We start from the raw sequence: 12589 nt of genomic DNA on the forward strand, positions 1-12589 counted from the left end.
CCGGATGCGCAGGCTCAGCGGCCATGGCTCACGGGCATGGCTCACGGGCCCAGCTGCTCCGCGGCACGTGGGATCTTCCCGGACCAGGGCACGAACCCGTGTCCCCTGCATCAGCAGGCGGACTCTCAACCACTGCACCACCAGGGAAGCCCCTTTAATACAGTTTTTAATGATGGTCTAATATTGCATTCATTTTATGGATATATCATATGCTTTTCAATGTAATTTCTTTTCTTTTTTACTATAATAAAAAATGTTGTAATAAATATTCTGGAAGGTAACAATTTTTTGGTCATTTATAAGAATATCTTTGGCATAAATTCTTAAAATTTAAATTTTGAGGTCAAACGTTATACAAAAATAAACTAATATAATATTGTAAATCAACTATAATTCAACTTAAAAAATATACAAACTATTATGTGTAAAATAGATAAGCAACAAAGATATATGGTACAGCACAAGGAATTATAGCCATTATCTTGTAATAACTCTTAATGGAGTATAATAATGAAATACTGAGTACTGTAATACTGTAAAAATACTGAGTCACTATACTGTACACTCAAAACTAATATAATCTTATAAATCAACTATACTTCAATTTTTTTAAAGTTATGCAAAAATGTAAGGTTTTGATACATGTTAATTTCCTTTCAAAAGTATATGTCAGTGTACATATTTTTTGCAGTATATACATGTTCATTTTCCAGTATCCTGAACCAGACATTATGCTCCTCGAAATTCTTTTGGCAAAACAAATGCTACAGCAGTATATAAATACTGCTTTGATTTGCAATTCTTTGTTTCATAGTAAAGCTGAACATTTTATATGTTGAATGGCCATTTGTATTTCTTTTTTTATAAATTACTTATTTGATCCTTTGCCCTTTTTACTGCCAAAGTGTTCATTTTTCTCAATTTTCTTTTGGCATGAATTTGTGTGTGCGCATACACTGTCAGTTGTTAGTTTCCCTTTTCAACCTATTTCAACCTATTCTCTTGCATTTTCCTGGAAAGCAGTCCTATATTTCATGTCATCTAAAAATGATTTAAAATTTTTCTCTTACTTTTCAACAGTAATACCTAGCTGTTGATCCTGTTTTGTCATAGAGATAAAAGTATCCTTTTATTCCTAGTTTACTGAAAAATTCCTTCTAACAGTAATTGCTGTTGGACTTCCCTGGTGGCACAGTGGTTAAGAATCTGCCTGCCAATGCAGGGGACACAGATTCGAGCCCTGGTCCGGGAAGACCCCACATGCTGTGGAGCAACTAAGCCTGTGCGCCATGCCTACGCTCTAGAGCCGGCGAGCCACAACTACTGAGCCGAGTGCCACAGCTACTGAAGCCTGTGCACCACAACTACTGAGCATGCGCTCTCGAGCCCCGAGCCACAACTACTAAGCCCGCGTGCCACAACTACTGAGCCCATGCGCCTAGAGCCCGAGCTCCACAACAAAAGAGGCCACCACAATGAGAAGCCCATGCACCGCAACGAAAAGTAGCCCCTGCTCACCGCAACTAGAGAAAGCCTGCACGTGGCAACGAAGACCCAACACAGCCAAAAATAAATAAATTTATTTTAAAAAATAATAGTAATAATAATTTCTGTTGAATTTTAACAACTGCCTTTTCAGCATCTATTAGTATAATCATTGGCTTTTTATTTACCACTTGGTGCATTAAAGTAGTAAATTTCTTTACATTAATACAACCCTTAGATAAACTCAGTTGATTATATTTAACATGCTACTGGACTTATTTTGCTACTTTTCCCCTTGGATATTTTTTTTCTTTTCATCTACACAGTTTTTATTTTTATTCAACTATAAGCAAATAGCAGAATTAACACAACATGCAGCAACTCCAGACTGGCTTTTCCTACACCGAAGAGCGATCAATTTAACAGGCACAGACTCGGATTTCTGATGACCTCTCACTCAGCCCTGCAGCTCTCCCTATTGCTTTTTTCAGTATTGCTCTTTAAAGGAGCCAGAGCGGGACACTGACACCCAATAACCAGCCTGAGATGTATCACATTGGGGGCTAGTGGACGTGCCGGCCCCTGGTTCTCTTAGTGAAAGACAGGGCCGTGAAAACACATGCCAGAAGATGCCATCACACACAATCCTGGGCTCGGGCTCACAAAGGCAGAGGCAATCAATCTTTTCTTTTCTCAACCTCCCGTAAAGATTCTTTGATGCTCTGTTCTAATACTGCAGACCTGGTCTTTTTACCAGAATTTTTTTCTTCTTTAACGTCTGGGTTGTTATTCTTATATTAACATTCTGATGACCCCATCCTAGTACCAAAATATCCCCCACCAAAACGGAGTTCAAGTTTGATCAAAACATAAACCCCCTAGAATTATAGAGGACAGGCAGAAGGAAAAGTCACCCTAAACATAAGTCTGAGGTCGCTCAAGGTTTGGGCAGGGGGAAGGGGAGAAAATCTACATGCATCACTAAACTGAAACACTGCTTGGGAACTCTGGGACGGTGTCCATCTCTTGCCTTTCCTCTGCTTCCCAGACAGCTGCTCGCAGAGCTTGGGCACATAGTCATCCCATTCGGCCTGGTAACACGCGCCGGCCACCGGAGCCCCGACCTCGTACTTTTTGCGGAAATTCGCCACCTTGAATTTGCCACGGTGGTCTCCAGATCGGCTGCTGAGAATGGGCTCATCACACTTCAGTGGCCTGTCCTGTCGTAAACCAGCCAGGCATAGCGGTGAAGGTCTGTGCCCTTGGGAGGCCCAGAGCCCACAAAATCGGAGAGCACCGTGCTACTGCTGATGTCGTTGCCCTTCATGTTGACCACCAGGAAATGGTGCCATTCCCTGCATTTGGGGTCCTTCCTGCTGGGAGCATCTGGGTCTGTCAAGACCAAGGTATACAATTTACCTGGATCAAGGCCATCCCATGCAATGCTGGTGGGCCGGTTCTTCACCTGCAGTGGTTGCTGCGGCCTCTCGTCCACTTCCTGCAGCCTCAAAGGCCCGGACCACTTGCTGAGGTCCACCGGCATCGCGGAGCCAAGACGGGCGGACAGCAGGAAAAGCAGCAGGAGGACTCGTGCAGGGTAGCAGTCCAGACTCCCAGCCATCTGCAAACTACCGAGGCAACTCAGGCCCCATGGACGGACAGACGGTGAGTGCATGCGCCAGAGCCACCACCCCGACCTTCCCTTGGATTTTTGGACTTATTTTCATAAGAAGAATAGCATGTGAGTTCCTTTTCAGGTGCTAATTCTTGAAGTCTTTTTTTGTCATTATATTGCCACCTTGAAAATCACAGAAATATTTCCAACATTTTCTATGTATAGAAATATTTTAAAAGCGTAAGAAATTAAAATGTTACAGGTAAATAATCTGGACCATACATACATATTTGGGGCAAGGAGTTCTCAGAAACTTTCCATTTCTTCCATTGTTAGTTATTTCAGATCTCATACTTTTTTCTGAATCAATTTAGGTTCCTTATAATTTCTAAGAAAATCATTTCATTCATTCAGATTTTCCAGTAACTCTTGAGCTTTATAGAAAATTTCCCATAAAAGATCAATATTTGTTGCTCTTCTCCCTACATATTTGATAAAGAATACATTAATTTTTTCTCATCTTCCATTAAGAGTTGCCAGAAGTTTTGCTATTTTTTTCAAAGAATATGTTCTTAGATTAATTTTTGTTTCTATTCTTTCTGGTTTTTGATTTATCCATCTTATTTACATTTATTAAGTCCTTCCCCTAGTTATACTTGTCTTGCTGTTCTTTTTATAACTCTTGAATTAACTAAGAAGCTCATTTATTTTTATTCTTAGTTAACAATGAAAACATCTATGGCTATGAATTTTACTCTGAGTACTACTGCTCTGGCCACATGACATAGGAAGTGTAGATGTACAGTGGCCTCATTACGATTAGTTCTCAAAATAGTTATAATTATAGTTTTCATTTATTCTATAACCCAGTAATTACTTAGAAAAGTGTTTTCTAAATTTCTAAGTCCTTTTCAGATTTAACTATAAGTATATATGTATATGTTATATTTTAAATAGTATTTTTATTAATCTCAAGTATTGGGCTGGCGAAAAAGTTCATTCAGATTTTTCATAACATCTTACCGAAAAACCCAAACGAACTTTTTGGCCAATCCAATACAGTAGTTCTTTTTTTTTTTTTTTTTTTTTTTTTGCGTTACGCAGGCCTCTCACTGTTGTGGCCTCTCCTCTTGCGGAGCACAGGCTCTGGACGCACAGGCTCAGCGGCCATGGCTCACGGGCCCAGCCGCTCCGTGGCATGTGGGATCTTCCCGGGCCGGGGCACGAACCCGTGTCCCCTGCATCGGCAGGCGGACTCTCAACCACTGCGCCACCAGGGAAGCCCCAGTAATTCATTTTTAATCTTGGATTTATAAGAGGTAGTCTTACAACTGATCCATTAGTATCCAAAGATATTTCATTAATAACTTCAAACGAGCATCTAACAATATTCTTTTTAAAGGAATTGTGAATGAACACTGTGCTGAGTAAATTTCCTTTTCTAGAATAAAAGCATTATAGGTGACGTTTCATACTGCTTTAAAGCAGATATATCATAATATTAAAGAGCTACGAAATGGAAAATTTCTTAAGGTAATAAGATTTTTATATCAGGATAAAGCAAATTCCTGAGTATGAGCTGATGTGCTCATATGTTTGGATTTGTTTGACATCAGCAAAAGGAATTGTCAAATGTGTGGCCCAAAATGACATGATTCAAAATATTGACTTTTATAGATCCTGTCAGGTTACTAGAAAGACAAAAGCTCAAGGGACAATTATGAGACACTGTCAATAGCTCCACTTTGAATCCAAAGACACCACAAGTTACACATCACATAGAAAGTATTAAAAATAGATTATTAAATAGCTTGATGAAGATTTCAATAAAATAGATGGAAAACAGAACTAGACACTAAGATTCTTGCCTCTCAACATACTATCTTTACTTTCTTACATTCTTCAAAATCTTGCACAAATTTGTGTTTGTTTTGATGTACAAGTGTTAAGCATTGAACTTCCAGAGGTCTCATATTTTATGTAACTTGCTTCATACAATGCTCATTTCAGCAATTCCACATATAGGAGCTTAATAATTTAATAGTAACGGTGGTAATGATGACAAATAAAGCATTTTCAATCATTCTGAATATGGTCCTATTTACGGCCAATGTTTAGAGTTTAGAGAATGCAGATAAAAAGTTGAGACTACTGTTGCCATGTGCAATACGAAAGGCACTGAGTCTCCTGAGACAGGAAAGAGAAATTGATTTCTCTGTGCTTTCTCATACTCCACAACACTACTGGAAAGCAGTTTCTCAGCACGTAACTATTAATCTACTGCTCTGGAGGGTGAATTAAATATGAGATCACACGAAAACACATGAGTTGTTCTTTTGATCCATGCAAGATGCCTTTTAAAGTTCATCAGAGTTGTAAACAGATATGGGGGATATGTACGCTCCATTTACCTGCAATGAAACAAGATGTAGTAGGGGCCAATGTCCCTTTTGAATTTTGACCCTGATTATTCCGTTTCATTGTCACAAACAAATTTACTAAACCTAGAGCACCTAAATCTAATACAGTAAACTGTAAAACCGTTTAAGATATGTTATTCTGTACATTTTTATTGGTTTTTGGATAATGTATCTGGCCGTGACACATTAAAAGAAATCAAATGAAACCTTTAATCAATGAATATGGAAACCTTTTGTAAGAAAAAACCCTGCACTTTTAAAACTAGCGTCTCAATTACATTTAGCGCCACTCATTCTCTAGAATAGAAGTTGTAGATTTTTAATCAAATGTGATCCTTCATAGTTTAATTAGAGTGTAATTGCTATATCTATATAATAAGCAATTTCAAGAAGTTTCTAATAATTACCCAAATATTTTCAGAATAATTAGAGAGGTAACAAAATGATTCTACTCACCTAAGCTATCATCAGGTTAAGATACATGTGGAGATAAAAGATTTTTGCCTCTGTGCAAACCCATTATATTTTAACACAGCGGTTCTCAGTCAGGGGTGATTTTGCCCCCCAGAGAACATTTGGAAATGTCTGGAGACATTTTCAGTTGTTACAACTGTGGGGGGCAGGGATAGAGAGTTCCATGGCATCTAATGGGTTGGTACAGACCAGGAATGCTGCTAAACATCCTGCAGTACACAGGACAGCACCCCTACAACAAGAGTTATCCAACCCCAAATGTCAATAGTGCAAGGCCGGAGGAGCCCTCTTTTAACCTAATGGTGCCTCTTTCATGTGCAGATGCTTTTGGGTAATGGACCATGTGTTCCTTCCTAGTTTCCCATATCAGAAACAGCAACTTAGGATCTAGTATTTTGGAGACAATATTTGGCACTGACATCATTAATTGGCATCATTAATTGTTCACATGTACAAATAAATAGGTCATATGTCATAGTCTGAGGAAAACTTCCTAGTTGTACATGTAGTCAGTTTTCTTGTTATCTGCTTAGGTTCCAATGATCGGGTTCATGCCTGACTGCTGTGTAGAAGCTGCTTCTTAGGAGTGCACAGTCTACCTGGAAGAGCTCTCAACTTGGACACGTCAGTCTTATGTGGAAAAGAACGTGGAGTTTGCGTTTAACTTTTTACACTGCTTGTGCTAGTGAGCTTTTACTTAGACTTGAGTCTCTCCTCTTTTAAAACTCTGTTTTCCTCTCTGGTGACCATAGCATTTTGGTATATTCTAATGAAAAGTTCCCCTCCCACCCCGTATATCACCATCAGCCTAACTTATTAATTTATAAATTTCTCCATCTTTGTTTCACTTTACTAACTCCCATTCTTTTTATTTGGGGTTATTCCATTAACATAACTAATAAGTAGGAAGAAAGGACCAGTTAAAGGCCTAAATAATGTTTCTCTAAAGATTATCACTTAATAAACTTATGGGATACTGGTTAAAATGAGAGACTAATCTCTCACTTTATATAATATATAGTATTATATATTATAATATATAATTATATATCTCTCATTTTATATAATATATATTACATAATTTTTCATCACACATACTATAAGCCTATAATTTATCACTTGCTCTACATTCTGAATTTACTGTTACAATAAGCTCATTTATCTTATTAAGATGGCTAATGAGAAAGTAGAATAGTTAAACCTATAATCCTTATTTCTAATTAAATCTCAATATCATTGTTACTATAACTGATTAATTTTACCCTCCCTTATCTACTTTATCTGACTTACCTAATCAATATTTCATTTTATTTTTCTGTTTAAGGCTTATGGAAAAGATCTTGCTTCAATTTTTAATATGTATTTTGTACTTAGACTTTATTCCTTTTAAATATCCCCTTATTGAGTCAACATTTAACTGTTAGTATTAAGTAACAAGATTAAAAATGCTTTATAAGAAGAGACCACATGTTGGCAGCACCTTCCTCTTGGGACCAGTGGGTTGATTCCCACTAACGCTGTCTGAGGAGGAAGCCACCTCTCCCCTCCTTGTGTCCCCACTGGGGTACTGCAGGCCCTAACTCTCCACAACATCCTCCAGTTTATTACCTTGGGACTTGATCAAAAATACCTCTAACTAGGGCTTCCCTGGTGGCGCAGTGGTTGTGAGTCCGCCTGCCGATGCAGGGGACACGGGTTCGTGCCCCGGTCCGGGAAGATCCCACATGCCGCGGAGCGGCTGGGCCCGTGAGCCATGGCCACTGAGCCTGCGCATCCGGAGCCTGTGCTCCGCAACGGGAGAGGCCACAGCAGTGAGAGGCCCGCGTACCGCAAAAAAAAAAAAAAAAAAAAAAAAAAAAATGCCTCTAACTAAAACGTATGTATACTGCCAGTATCACTGTGCATTCCATGCACCATCTTGCGCTCATACCTAATGCTTGTCCCTTGCATTTAATAATTATTCAAAGGTTGTTTTTAATAATAATGTTGAACTACAGATTCTCGATGGAAAGTTGGAGTTTGTGTAGCTTTGGATATACTGAGTGGTTCCAAGAGATCTAGCGGGGAAATAAGTATAATGGATAATGGTATTTTTTAAATTATTAATATTAATTAATAATTAATTAATTAATGAAGTGTCTTGGGGTGCATTACAATTTTTTTTCTCATTCTTAGATAGAAGAAAAAAAATTCCTAGATGGGAAAAAAGAAAACCAACTTTATGATAGGATTTATCATAAACAAGGCTTTGGAATATTTTTGTCTTTATCCTTATATTTTATGCCCCATTTTAAGATGAGAAAATCTTATGATATTCAATCCTAGGATATTCAAAAGGCTCATCAAATTTTGTAGGTTAACAGCCATAACCACTATGAATTTTAACTTATTTTTCACAGGCTAACATTGTTTTACTTCAGTGAAAGTTAGTCATTACTGCTTGGAAACAAAAATTAGACAAACTGAGTAACTGTAATTTTGCCAAGGTTGTATGCCTAAAGTGGGGATCTAAAGAACACTTTCTTAAAAGGGATGCATGCATGCCTGTCTGTGTGTCTCACCCTGTGAAATAAGACCAATAAATTATAATGAGCCCCATGAAGTAAAAGCAAGGCTGCACTGAGTCTTCTGATATTTCCTCCTAGATGTTTAATTATCTACACTGCTTCTTGGATGTTATATTGAACGTTTTTCATGGTCTTGGCCCATAATGCTTGTTTTCCTAGGCCAAAATTCTTTTTTAAATCCCCAACCAAGGATCGAACCCATGCCCCCTGCAGTGAAAGCGTGGAGTCTTAACCACTGGACCACCAGGGAAGTCCCTAGGCCAAAATTTTTGCAACCATGTACGGAGTAGGATTTTCGGTCTTTAATTGCCTATTAGGCTGCCTGTTGGAGTTTACCCAGAGGTGTTTGCTGCTACCTGTACTACATGTACCTCCTTTACCAGGTTTTACAAAGAGGCAGAGGGGGCATCGGCCATGTACCACTTGGTTACTTGCTCTCATTTTCATAATAGAACCTTAAACTACTCTCCTCCTGCTTGATCTACAAAGCATATGAATTAATCACTATCTCAAAGTTTCTGCCCTTAAGTTTTGGCTAGCGACCATGACATTGTACTCTCTACCATAGTTATCAACAGCCTATAATGAGAAATGTCATTTTTGGAGGACTGTAAAAGACCTGCATGCAAGATCTGTATTCCTGCAAATCAGAGATGCCGGAGAGATTGTTGCTTGCAGCTACTCGCCCATCCTGCAATGTTAATCAATCACAAAACTTTTTCCTTCTGAGCATGGACTCAGCCACAAAACTTCCCGGCAAGGTTATTTAGGCAGCGACCACGAATGGATTAGAGTTGAAATGTGAGTTGAAAGCTACTTGCCATCCTAACGAACAGTAAGCTAAATGCTACCCTGGATTAGGCCAGACCATTCATGAAAACCTTAAAGTGATTGCCATTCTCTCTTCTAATTGGCATTCAGAAACTTACAGTCAAATCTCTGGCCCACCTTTAACAAGGACATTTTCCTCTGTGCTCACGAGGAAAAAGTTCCGGATCCAATGGCTTGCCTACTGGTTTACCTTATCATTGGCTGCATCATTCTCTTTAAGTTCCCCTTTCCGTGATTCCTTCAACTATTTCTTTTATCCAGTATTGTCTATATTTTCATAAGGTGCCTCAAACGTTCATAGAAGTAAGCTATTGCTAACTACATAAAAATTAACATAGTGACTTACACAGTCTGTATTTGGTCTCATTTCCTGTTATTTTTTAAGGCAAGAAATGAATGACATTTGAAACATTTTATATAAATGAAACAGAATTCTCAGGGTCCAAGTGAGCTTAATAAAAGTGTTCTGTTGGAAATTGTTCTTTTCTCTGTGTTCCTTCTAGTTCAACATTGTAAATGTTCCCACTGTCTTCAAGGCAGAAATGGAATGAAGGGGAGGAGGGGCAGAGAAGGGAACTGATACGTGATCTAAACTCTTTATTACTGGCATACGAAGAATTATACGTAGCAAATCTTGCTACTGTGGAGGAGAAAAATGTCGCACTCCACCTGAGTTGAAGGGGCATACCTTCATGTTTTTAGACAAGGACCATGGGTCCATAGCCTCATTTCATTATACAAATGCCACCGGAACCAAGCTCTGGGGCCTGAGCCGCTTTCTCAGGAGACCTGGGCCTCCGCACAGGTGCCCCCCGAGGTTCCAGGGAACAGGTATGACAGGTGGGGGGGGTGAAGGGGGTATAGCACGCATGATAGGGTGGGGCTGAGACAGAGTGCACCTACATTTATGAGCTTGGATGGTTTGTTTGTTGGGGTGTTTTAGATTTCACATATAAGTGAGATTATACGATATTTGTCTTTCTCTGTCCAACTTATCTCACTTAGCATAATGCCCTCGAGGTCCATTTATGTTGGTTGTCGGAAATGGCAAGATTTCATTCTTTTTTATGGCTGAATAGTATTCCGCTGTGTATATGTGCCACGTTTTCTTTATCCATTCATCCATCAATGGACACTTAGGTTATTTCTATATCTTGGCTATTGTAAATAATGCTGCAATGAACACGGAGGTGCATTTATCTTTTTGAATTAATCGTTTCATTTTCTTCAAATAAATGCCCAGAAGTGGAATTGTTGGATCATATGGTAGTTCCATTTTTAATTTTTTGAGGAACTTCCATACTGTTTTCCATAGTAGCTGCACCAATTTATATTCCCACATGGGTTCCCTTTTCTCCACATCCTCACCAACACTTGTTGTTTTTTATCTTTTTGATAATAGCCATTCTAACAGGTATGAGGTGATATCTCACTGTGGTTCTGATTTGCATTTCCCTGATGATTAGTGATGATGAGCATCTTTTCATGTACCTGCTGACCATTTGTATGTCTTCTTTGGAAAAATGTCTATTCAGATCATCTGCCCATTTTTTTTAAATTTTATTTATTTTTGGCTGTGTTGGGTCTTCGTTGCTGCACGCAGGCTTTCTCTAGTTGCGGCGAGCAGGGGCTACTCTTCATTGCGGCACGCGGGCTTCTCATTGCGGTGCTCTGCCCATTTTTTAATCACTTTTTTTTTTTGCTATTGTGTTGTATGAGTTCTTTATATATTTTGGATGTTAACATCTTTTCAGAAAAATGATTTGCAAATATTTTCTCCCATCCTGTAGGCTGTCTTTTCATTTTGTTGACGAGTTCCTTTGCTGTACAGAAACTTTTTAGTTTGAGGTAGTCCCACTTGTTTATTTGCTTTTGTTGCCCTTGCTTTTGGAGTCAGGTCTGTAAAATCATTGCCAATACCAAATGTCATTCATTTCTTACCTTAAAAAATAACAGGCAATTTGGGAATTCCCTGGCAGTCCAGTGGTTAGGACTCCACACTTCCACTGCTCTGGGCCTCAGTTTGAGGGAACTAAGATCCCTCAAGCCACACAGTGCAGCCAAAAAAAAAAAAAAAAAAAAGGAAAAGAGATCAAATACAGACTGTAAGTCACTGTGTTAATTTTTATGTAGTTAGCAATAGCTTGCTTCCACAAGCTTTCTTCCTTTTCTACTTCCTTAAGGTGTAAACTTAGGTTATTTATTTGAGTTTGTGGGGCAGGAGGTAGTGTGACCTGGGAGGGAGGGATATGATGCAACGAGGGCATGACCAGAATGCGACAGGCATGGGTCCTCAGGGAAAGACTGGTAGAAAATCAGGAAATGAATTCTTTCTCCCACAATTCCATTTTCTCTCTCAAATTTTCTGACTCTCCCACAATTCTCCATACTAACCCACAAATCTGTTTTCCCCCAGAATCCTCTTGCTCTTCCACAATTCTGTTTTCCTGCATTATCCTCTGTGCTCTCCCACAATGTTACCTCTCTCCTGTAGTCTTCTATGCTTTCACACATCCTCCTGCTCACCCACAACCCCCCATGCTTTCCCACAATCCTTGGTGCTCTCCACAATCCTCTATGTTCTTCCATAATCCTGTGCTCTCCCACAACCCTCCAGTGCTTTCCCACAATCTTCTGTCTCTTCCACAGTTCTCCCACAATCTTCCTGCTCTCCCACAATTCCCCAAGGTTTCTCACAATTCCTCATACTTTCCCACAATCCTGTGCTCTCCCATAATCCTCCAGTGATTTCCTATAATCCTCTGTTTCTCCCACAATTCCCCATGCTTTCCCACAATCCTTCTGCTCTCCCACAATCCTCTGGGATCTCCCACAATTCTCCATGCTATCCCATAATCCTGTGTCTTCCCTCATCCTCTACACTATTCCATAATTCTGGGCTGTCCCACAATCCCCTGTGCTCTCCCACAATTCTGTTTTCTTTCATAATTCTTTCTTTTTTCCCAGAATACTCCATGCCCTCCCACAATCCTTCATTATCTCCCACAAGCCTCTGTTCTCCCATAATTTCATGTCTTACCCACAATTCTCCCTGATGGGTAGGTAAGGGTCTTGGCTATAAGTGCCAGAGTATGGCTATGGATAACTGGTGTGTGGCCCTAACAGAACAGGCATGCTAGATTGAGATGTGTGATCGTGAAGGAGCAAAACTGGCATAACCTAGGAGAGAGGGCATG

At 39.4% G+C, this 12589-nt stretch overlaps 1 protein-coding gene and 1 pseudogene across 2 annotated transcripts in view; one reads left to right on the forward strand and one right to left on the reverse strand.

The window, feature by feature from the left end:
- Positions 1-12589, forward strand: part of LOC307069568 (carbonic anhydrase 5B, mitochondrial) — a gene marked incomplete at its 3' end in the record, with an annotated part of 84156 nt that overhangs the window by 28127 nt on the left and 43440 nt on the right. The gene's annotated exons all lie outside the window — the stretch shown is intronic.
- Positions 2370-3028, reverse strand: LOC307069037 (phosphatidylethanolamine-binding protein 1-like; annotated as a pseudogene). Its single transcript has one exon. The product of its transcript is annotated as a phosphatidylethanolamine-binding protein 1-like (transcript).

Source organism: Hyperoodon ampullatus (assembly GCF_949752795.1).
Source record: "Hyperoodon ampullatus genome assembly, chromosome: X".
Lineage (NCBI taxonomy): Eukaryota > Metazoa > Chordata > Mammalia > Artiodactyla > Ziphiidae > Hyperoodon > Hyperoodon ampullatus.